General features: G+C 55.8%; 1 protein-coding gene across 2 annotated transcripts in view; it reads right to left on the bottom strand.

The window, feature by feature from the left end:
- FAM3D (FAM3 metabolism regulating signaling molecule D) overlaps window positions 1-5933 on the bottom strand; it is a 38664-nt gene extending 32731 nt beyond the window's left edge. The window contains exons 1-2 of one of the 2 annotated variants that reach the window (XM_027768541.1): window positions 5804-5933; window positions 5411-5441 (exon numbers count right to left, since the gene is read on the bottom strand). The gene's annotated coding sequence lies outside the window, so the exon portion shown is untranslated. Of the gene's footprint in view, window positions 1-5410; window positions 5758-5803 lie in introns of those variants that run through there. The other variant, XM_006169145.3, reaches the window with a different exon arrangement.
- Between the last annotated feature and the right edge of the window lie 1938 nt (window positions 5934-7871).

Raw genomic sequence — 7871 nt, 5'->3', positions numbered from 1 at the left:
CCCCCCCCCAGCCACCTTGCTCAGTGGCTGGCATCCAGGAGAGGCTTGGTGGACAGCAGATCAGGACACCTCTCCCTTCGGCTCTGCAGAGACCTCCCTGGCCTGGGACCTGTGTGATGTGGTGGGTAAGAGTGTGGGTGCTGGAACCCCATCTGGGCTCTTCCCCAGGATGTGGACACGGTTCTCTCTCAGCCTCAGTTTCCCTGTCCGGGCGTGGCTCTCGCAACTTCTAACCCAGAGCAGATTAAACGCAGGGATGCACCCAGGACAGGGTGCTGGCATGGAGGAAGCGCTGTCAGGGAGACGCGTTCATCAGTCAGGCCCCCGCCTGCTCTCTGGGATGTCCCCGGGCCCCCCGTCCTCCTGTCCCTCTATGCTGAGAAGAGGGTGTGCTCTGAATAGGCAATGGTTTCTGCCAGGTCCTGATAAAGCCATCTGGCCAGATGCACAGCCTGTTCCCTACCCTCCAGCACCCGAGGGGACGGGCGGTATCAAAGGGCCGCACTTCTCCAGGCCCATCAGCTCAGGGGACGCTCCGTGCCACCAGAATTTCTCTGCTGAGAGCCTGGCCATATGTGGTCAGTGAGGACAAAGTGGACCTGGGCGGGGCCTGGAGCATCTGGGCTTATCCCTGGCCACAGCAGGCCTGTGGTTTACCCATCTGAATCACTTGGGCAGGTCAAGCGTGAAGAAACCCCTCCAACCCAGTGGGGGATTCGATTCTTTTTTGTGGGAAGCAGCTGGAATCCGGCCCCTTTGATTACCCTAGGCAGATGCCTCCACCACAAAGTCAGCGTGGTCTCAGGAGGACGTCAGGAGGTCAGTGTCCCCTAGGAAGGCATGGGACTCAGAGAGCTCCCTGAAGGAGAAATGATCAGAATAAAGGCCGCAACAGTGATTCTTGTTATTTTCCAACGTTGAACCCTCCGTTCTTTTGTCTAATATTCCCAACAACCCTGTCAGGCGGATTCTTTGTGCTAAATTTTTTTTTTAACGAGTGAGGAAACGGAAGCTTAGAGAGACAGTGACCTGCCCAGGGTAGGACGACGGGCAACAGCGCGACCCGTTAGCTGATGAACTGTGGTTTCATGAGCGGGACGGAGAGCGAGGGTGTGGAGACCAGTCCAGCACCCACTCTCCTTTCCTTCGCGACCACCTGATTTCCCTCTGGGAGTCAGGTGCCCCCTTCCCGGCAGCTGGGGAGCGAGGACTCCATTTTCTGGCTCTAGGGGTGGTCACGTGGCTGGTAAGTGTGCTCTGTGAGAACCTGGGCTATGACACGGGCAGGTGACCCAAGCCAAGGAGACAGGTGCCCTGGCAGGACCAGGAAAGAGGAGCTGCCTTTCTGCTGCTGCTGGAGGGTTTCCAGGCGATGACAGCCTGGCTGAGAATAAAGTGACATGGAGAGAGCGCTCCCAGAGACGCAGACAGAGCCCCAGACGCAGCCTGGCTGGGAGTCAGCGTTAGCTCGGGCTTTCCCGTTCTGTGTCCATGCAGGCCCTTTTTCTCTTGGGCTGGTTTGACTTGGCTTCTGTCACGTGCACCCCAAAGACTCCTACCTGACACATGAGGATTTTCCTTTTTTTTTTTTCTTTAGGTTTTTGCCATAGGACATGTGCACTTGCCAGAGAGGCACAGACAGACAGATACGGAGAGAGGGAAAGTGAGAAATCACCGCCCAAGGGGGGATGGCCACACCGCAACCCCTTCTCCATTCTCCTCTCAGGATTTTGGGCGCGCACGTGCCTGGCGTGTTTCAAGCCACTGGGTTTGGGATTTGAATCACAGTCATCCATATGGGAGTCCAGCACCTAAACCACTGTGCCACCTGCAGGCCGCGGATTCTCCCATTTCAAACCACGGTTACATCTGTGAGAAGACTCCTTATATTAAATTCCTGCTCTACTCCTTTCGTCCTGAGCTGTGAACACCTCGGCCCTTGCAGGGCCCCCCAAAAAGGAGGCCTACTCTGTTTTTTTATTTTTTCCTTTGGGTCTTTATCAACAGCTTCCGTCCTGAAGGCTTTCCTACTGGCAAACACAGTGCTCCCGACACTCCCACCAGAAGAATATTCCTTCACCACAGAGGGAGAGCTGCGTCCATGGCGTTGTGCTGGGTCCTGCTTCCCCTTGCCCTCCTCCTGGTTGACTCCCAGCTCCCCCCTCCCTGCCCCTGCTCATGCGGTTTCCCCCACTGGGGCTGTCCTCCCCTCTTCTCCCCAGGAGAAGCCTATACTTTGTGCAATGCGGCCTTCTCCCTGAGGTCTCTTTGGCGCAGACCTGGTCGCAAAGCCCCTCCCTACCGTTTATAGTCCCCCCCGCCTCGGGCCGGTTCCCGGGCCTCATCAGGCCTTAGTAGCACATCTGTAAATGCGGATAGCAAGGCCCTCCATGCAAAATTGCCGCATTTCAACAGGATAAGCCGCGTAGAGGTGTTCCTACTCGAGGACACCCTAGACAGAGTCAGCCCTCCACACACACCTACTGTGGTGGCTGTCCCCACACGGAAAGTGCAACGTCCCTCTGACAGCACCCCCGACTCACTTTCCGTGGTCATCGATGTGACCAGCTTCTCTGAGGGACTGCGAGCTTCCTGAGCGTCTAGTCATTTCCAAATGCCCAGTACCACGCCAGTGCCTGGCACACAGTAGGTGCTCAGCTCGGCCTCTGCTGGGTCACATCACTGTCGACGCCTTATCCACATTATCTTTTCAAAACTCACAGCAAACTGTCAAGGAACGTCCAAGGTTGTTGGAAAAGTCATGAGGCATTTTCTGTATTTTTCTAGGCAAAAATGCATCGTGACTTTTCAGAAAGCCCAGTATTAACGCCCCTTAGATTCTGGGATAGGGGAGGTTCAGTCAGCTTGTTCATCTTAACACAGCAGGAGAAGGGCAAAGCTGAGCTGGGAAAAGGTGTTGACATTTTTGACATTTTTGTCGCCCCAGGCCACGCCCTTGGGGAGCAAACCTTGGAGTTTCTAGCCCTGCTTTCTAGAGACTCCAAAAGCAAGGGGTTGGTAGTGACCACAGGAAGCCCCCTGCCCTCTCCCCGGGGGATGTGTCCCGTGTGCTCCAGCTGGGCCAGGGCCACTGGCGCCTCCTGCAGGCTGTTTCCTGCAGGCCTGCTGACATGACACGGGTTGGTCTCCTCTGAGCAGGAGCAGAGGCCCCAGCTCAAAGACATGTCAGCAAATCGTGACTTCCTGCATCCCTGTCCCAGGCAGGGCCAATGAGGAAGTCAGAACCTTTAGCTCTATAAGGTCCAAGATTCCTATTGACACAGAGTAGCTGGGTAAGCAACTGGGCCTGAGTGTAAACACAGAGTTGAGGCATGTAAATGACTATAGACAGGAACACCCAAGCTCCAGAGCAGAGAAGACAGACAGACAAATGCGGGCCAACAAAGGGCCAGCCAACATCCTACCCCCTACCACTCACTCCCTGCTCCTCTCGCCTGAACCACCCCCCCTCGGCCCTCCTCCCACTCTCCCTTCTCTTAGACTCTCCACTGGGCCATAGAGCTCCCTGTCCTAGCCCCACACCCACTGAGGCCTCGGTCATCCCTAGAACATTTCACCTCCTGGAGAAGTCTGTCCGGGCTCTCAGGCGCACGGCCAAACTGTTTTGAAAGTGACTCTGCGCAAGTTGATTTTCTGGCTAGAACCACGTATCCCTGTCACCCTGCCTGGTTACTCATTATACTGTGTTCACTTGACGCGCAGGAGATGCTCAATGAATGCTCACTGGGGGAATCATCTGGAAGGACACTTATGTCCCCAGGCCGCTTATTCCCAGGGATGGCCTTCGAGTCAGTGTAGCTCCTGACCGAAAGCACATGCTTTGTGGTCGGACTGCCCAGGGAGGCTCTGACGTCTCTAGTGCCTCAGTTCTATCTGCAAAATGAGAATGACAACGCTGCTTTCCCCATGGGGGTGAGACGAGGGTTCAGTGGATTACCGTGTGGAGAGCAGTCGCGCGTCATCAGTGGTGTATTACAGGCTTTAATGATGAGGGGGGTGGGGTACTCAGACTCTCTCCCATCATACAGATGAGAAAGTTGGGTCTTAGCAAAAGGAAGGGACAAGGCTGACACCACACAGCTAGATAATCTCTCGAGACCACACACTGTGTCATAAACTGTCAACTCATTATTTTTTTCAGAGAAAAATGTGAGTTGAGGCCAAAGAATAGCACTCCTTCCTTCTTTACTCATTCCTCCGGTTTCTGTGGGGCTCACAGTTGATGCGCAGAATGTGCTCTTTTGAATGAACAGGGGCGTGAGTGAACAAGGACATGTCAGGTGCTCTTGCAGTTAGGGGGGACAGCCTGCGCTGTGGGCTAGCAAGTCCCTGCTTGTGTTCCCTGCATCTTCAGGTGCCCAAGGCCGACATAACCAACCAATCCTCGCATGCCTTTACATCGAGCCTGGACCCACTCTCAGAATCATGCCTTTTTTTTTTTTTTTTTAAGAATTATTTTATTGGGAACCAGCAGTTAGTGTAATGGCTATGTCGCTGGACTCCCATGTAGTCAACTGCGGTTCGTGTCCCGGACCCGGTCGCTTAAAACTCACGCCGGGCGCATGTGTGTGCATGCCCAAGATCCCGAGAGGCGAATGGAGGAGAACGGATTGTGGTGTGGCCATCCCCCCTGGGGGGTGACTTCTCGCTTTCTGTCTCTGTCTGGCGAGCGTACATGCCCTATAGCAAATAAACCTCTCAAAAAATTATTTTATTGAACTTTATTTGCTTATTATTATGATTTTTAATTTTAATTTGACCAGAGAGGGACAGACCGAGAGTGAGAGAGGGCGCGAACCAGAGAGGGACAGACCGAGAGTGAGAGAGAGCGCGAAAGAGAGGGATAGTGGGAAAGCAAGCCGCCAGGTCTGGGACTCAAACTATGGTCGGCTAGCACCTCTAACCACCACATCACCTGCCGGCCCCTCGGAATCATTATCAGAGTTCACTATCAGCTGGTCAGGCTTGGCCCCTCAGATGAAATGTATTTGCTTTCCTCAGTTTGACCTCAGACATCTCTTGGAGTATGTGGTTTCCCCTTTCCTTTCGTTCTTTTCTCCCGAGTTTTCGCTGCTATTTCCCACCTTCCCATATCCATTTTCCTCTCTCAATGATGTGGCCCCAAAGGTACAATAAACGCCCTGTCTGCAGGGGGTAAGTTCCAAGACGCCCAAAAGATGCCTGAAACCATGGGCTGCACCCAACCCTGCAGAGACAGATTCCCCCCTGCAAACACATACCTGCGATAAAGGTTACTTTCTCTATCAGGCCGAGTGACAGATTAACCACGGTGACGAACAGTAAGAGAACAAGTCTAACGATACACTGTCTGCAGTTCCCGGAACGTGGCCGTTTCCTCTCTCCAGATACCTCGCTGTGCTGCACTCACCTGTTTTCTGACCGTGGTCGGCTGTGGCTGACTGGAATTGCACAAAGGGACACACAGTTAGCGGGCTGCCAGCTAGCTCTTCCTGTCCCGGTGGTGATGCACCTGAGGACGCACGGCTCCCACGTCCCTGCTTCGGCGGAGAAGGCGAACGGTCCCGCTGACCGCTGACGTCCTGGGGCTCTGACCCAGCCCACCCCCACCCTGGGCCAGCTGCCAAGAGTCCAGCCTCTTGCCTCTCACGGGGGTTGGGGCCTCTGTTGCAGCAGGCCCAGAGAGAGACAAGGTGGTTCCAGGGCCCCACGAGTGGACCTGTGACTTCCCGCCCCTCCTGGGCCCTGCCCTCCTTTGATGAGGTCTGCCACGAGTGCTCCCTGCCCGGCTAAATGAGCTCACCAGGAAGGAGGAAGGTCTTCCACGTCGACCGTCTTGCTTGGCTGAGGCGTTGGCACAGCCTGGCCGGGCATGGGCAGAGGGGCTGTGCGTGTCCCCCACAGAGCTGTCCCACCTGGCAGAGGAGCTTTGGGTGGAGACCGAAGCAACTCAGCTCAAACGAAATACTACCACCTGCCTTTAAAAGCAACGACGCAACTCCCACGCCCAATCCCAGACTGACAGGCTGGCCGAGGCCTTGGGGGCTCAGGTGGGCCTGGGCCTGGTAGTTAGCAGAGGGGCTGAGGCTCTGGTCTAGGCTGGGGCTGCTGGGGGGACTGCCAGGGAGCGGGTGAGCCTGGGGAGAAACTCAGGCAGAGTCCGAGTGGCATGGGACAGGTAAGAAAGAGGGTTTGCAGTGACTGCAAGACACCGAGACTGGTGATGGAAAAGGGGGACTCTCAGGGCAAGAGAGGGACATGGGGAGAAGAAGGGGCGGGGGGAGAGTGTGGATTTGGTTTGGGCATGTGGAATGAGAGGTCAAAGCTGGAGAGGGGAGGGAGGGAAGCAAGGGGAGGACACTGGTGCTAGACCCAGAGACAGAGCGACACAGTGCTGGCCTCCTCTCCCCCTCGGGCCCGAAGTGCATCTGACCTGGCAACTCCTCGCTGGCCTCCTCTCCCCCTCGGGCCCGAAGTGTATCTGGAGGGGTTCAGTATCCCTGGCCCCTGACCTGGCAACGCCTGGCTTTCCCAGGGCTGAGCTCCTGCCCCGTGGGTACACCAGTCATCACAGCCAGGGCCCGTGGGGGTCTTCGCCCTCGTCCGCTGACCCGAGCATCTTCTATAAAGGGCATGAGTGGCCTTGGAATGAATCTCCAGGGCCGTAAGGTCCAGCGAGTGGTCCGGAGATAAAGAGGAGGCCTGAGCTGGAGGCTGGAAGGGCAGGGAGAAGTCTCTGCTGGGCTGTGTGGTGGGTTGGCCCAGAGGCCTGCTGTTCTGGCTGCCTGTCCATCCCAGGGGAGGCCAGGGGGCCTGCAGGTGCAGCTCTGGGACAGGGACAGGGACAGGTAGCACTGGCCTGTGCTCAGCCCCCTCCCTCTCTCGCTCTCCCCATGGCTGATGCTTTGTTCTCATTCAGACCTGACCTACAATGTCTCCTCCTCAGAGAGGCCCTGCAGACCCGGTTTCCCAGCATAAGTACAGAGGCATATTGTAAAACTGGTAAGTTCTACGGAGGTTCCTGTGAACACGAGTAACAGGAGCACCTCCTTCAGCAGGTGCCCAAATCAGGGAAGGCCTCCCTGAGGAGGAGATCTTGGAGGTGCGCGTCACTTCCCTAAGCTGCTATAACCAACAACCACAAACTGCGTGGCCCAAACAACATACACTGATTACCTTGCAGCTCTGGAGACCACAAGTCTCACATGGGTCTTAGCTAAAATCAAGGGGCTGGCAGGGCTGCACCCCTACTGGAGACTTCAGGGAGAACCAGCGGCTGTCTCTCCCAGCTCCTAGGGGCTGCCTGCATTCCTTGGCTCATGGCCCTTTCCATCATCTTTTTTTCTTAAAAGAGAGATTATTGCTATGGGGTGTATGTGCTCGCTGGAGAGACAGAGACAGGGAGAGAGGAAGTGAGAACCCACCCCCGGGTGAACCAGCCACACTGCAATCCCTTCTCCTCCATTCTCCTCTTGGGAGTTTGGGTCTATAGGCACACACGCCTGGCGTGAGTTTCAAGCCTCCCGGTCTGGGACTCGAACAGCAGTCAACCATGTGGGAGTCCAGTGTTGTTAACCATCATGCCACTATGCTACCTGCTGGCCCCTCCTTCCTCCATTTTCAAAGCCAGCAACCTTGCATCTCTCTGATCCTCCTCCCTTCCTCGGGGGTCCCTTGACCTCTCCTCTGCTCCCCTCTTCTGCGATGGGATGCTGATCACAGTGGGCCCACCTGGAAAATCCAGGTCTCTCGTGCTGGGTCAGCAGATGAACAACCTTAAATCTACCTGTGACCTTAACTCCCCTTTGTGATACACTGTTATCAACTCCCAGCTTCCAGGGACGTGGCAGGAGCATTTTGGGGGGCTTATC

The sequence above is a fragment of the Tupaia chinensis genome, unplaced genomic scaffold, assembly GCF_000334495.1.
Source record: "Tupaia chinensis unplaced genomic scaffold, TupChi_1.0 Scaffold146828_1, whole genome shotgun sequence".
NCBI lineage: Eukaryota > Metazoa > Chordata > Mammalia > Scandentia > Tupaiidae > Tupaia > Tupaia belangeri.
Note: the sequence above shows the minus strand (reverse complement) of the source record. Positions and strands in the feature narration are given on the sequence as shown.